Source organism: Brassica oleracea, chromosome C9, assembly GCF_000695525.1.
Source record: "Brassica oleracea var. oleracea cultivar TO1000 chromosome C9, BOL, whole genome shotgun sequence".
In the NCBI taxonomy this organism is placed as follows: domain Eukaryota; kingdom Viridiplantae; phylum Streptophyta; class Magnoliopsida; order Brassicales; family Brassicaceae; genus Brassica; species Brassica oleracea.
Window position 1 is genome coordinate 21,513,911 of NC_027756.1, and position 2,214 is coordinate 21,516,124.

Genomic DNA, 2,214 nt, shown 5'->3' on the forward strand with positions numbered 1-2,214 from the left:
CATATGGTATGTTATCTGGATGGACAACGCATGGAAGGCTATCATGTCCATATTGTCAAGATAACACTGATGCTAAAACACGGAAGGAAAACGTGTTGCTTTGACTGTCACAGGAGATTCCTACCACCTGATCATCCATATCGTAGAGTAGGAATTTGTTTACGAAGAACAAGAGGGTGTTTGACAGTCCACCTCCGGAAAATTTATAGGGCAGATTTGTCGACACAACTAAGATATTTTGGTGCAGAAATGACGCAAGACTAAGGTGGACATGTGCATTATCCGGTAGATGCTGTTGGAGAATTCATCTATACAAAGATTCCTCAATGGTATGTATTGCATTTGTATAAGAAATTATACAGGGCAAAAAAAAATTGATGTTTCGAAACCCTAAACATGTGTTCCTCGGAATTTTCTCGGAATAGTCCGAGAAAATTCCGAGGAACAATATAAACCAATAGAAATACATGCATAGGATATTCTTTTTCCTCGAATTAATGAACATACCGAGGAAATTCCGACGGATATTTAAGTGTCCGTCGGAATTTCCTCGGAATATTTTCATTTAACCGGGCAAACCAGCCGCCAAATATTTCACGAAAATTGAAATGGAAAATACCGAAGAAATTCCGACGGATAGTTTCCGTCGGACCCTAGGTTTTATAAACACGAAACACTTCTTCTTCCCCATTTCTCTCTTCTTCCTCCGGCGATCTCTCTCTTCTTCCGGCGATCTCCCCTTTCTCTCGCGACGATCTCTCCAGCGAATCCTCTCTATTCCTACAAAAATCATGTAAGGACCCTATCCCACTCTCTTAGGTTCTATTTGTTAGGTTTTTAAGTAGATTTGATGATTTTAAAAAAAAATTGATAGATTTTTGTTAGAGTGATTGGTTAGGATTGTGATTTGGTTGTGTAATAGGTTTAGAATTGTTGTGTTGAATTGATTTAGAACTTTTTTATAGATTTTTTATTATTTTTGTATTTATAAAATCGATTTTGGATTTTACAAAACGTTTTTTGTATATAAATTCGATTTTTGGATTTATAAAAGATGATTTCATATTTATAAAAATATTTATATTTATTAAAACTAATTTTGTATGTATAAAACATTTTTTGATTTATAAGCACTATTTTATTATTTTTTGTATTTATAAAAACTATTTTTAAATATGTTTTTCAATTAATATTTATTAAAACTATTTTTAAATATTTTTGTTTTAATTTACAGGTCTACTGGTGATCAGACCCGGTCTCGACCTCGTCGTGCCTCACCACGAGGTCGTAGTGGTACGGGGAGCCACTCTCAGGGTTCGTCCAGCCACTCTCGGGGTTCGTCCAGCCACTCTCGGGGGTCGAGCAGCCACTGTCGAGATTCTTCATTTCCCACTCCGGTTCTTGCTCCCGCTGCTGCACCCCCTCCCGCTGCTGCACCCCCTCCCGCTGCTGCACCCCCTCCCGCTCCTCTACCCCCTCCCGCTCTTCCAGTCGTTCCGGGAGTGATGACTGTTTCCCAGTTGGTTCAACAGCCCGGTCGTGAGCATCTTCTCTATCTCACTCCGTGTCCAAAGGGACGACGTCAAACATGGTAATTAAAAGTCTTTTTTTTTCCTTTCATTAAAATTTGACTCATTATTAATAATTTGTTTCTTATATTAGGTTCAACCGATCCGGGAACGGGATTAGCGCATGGATCAACCGTATGATGTACTCGAACTTCAGCAAGGGACATCCAACTTTCACTCACTTCCCTACCGAGGACCAGGAGATGTGGTTTCGTCAGTTTGCGGTAAGTATTCTAATTTTTTTACTTATATTTTTAATCTTTAATATAAAATTTCTACTAATTATGTTTTTTTTTCAGCAAGAGTTCACCTGGAATCCCGATCACACGAACTTTATCCGTGACGCATTCGCCCATAAAGTTATGGACAACTATGGGAAGCAGATCTACGAGTGGAAGCAGAAGCGGCTCATCAACAAGGTTTTTTTTTTAATTTATTAAACAACTTTTTGAATTTATTAAACTATTTTTGGATTTATTAAACTAGTTTATATTCCGAAGTCGATCAACAACACGGTCTGGGAGGAGTTGTGTGTGCATTGGGATAAGGACGAGACGAAAGATACCTCTGTGACCAACTCCGCCAACCGCAAGAGCGATCGTGGCGGGAAGGGCATGTAAAAGTACAATTTAGGTCCCCAGACTAT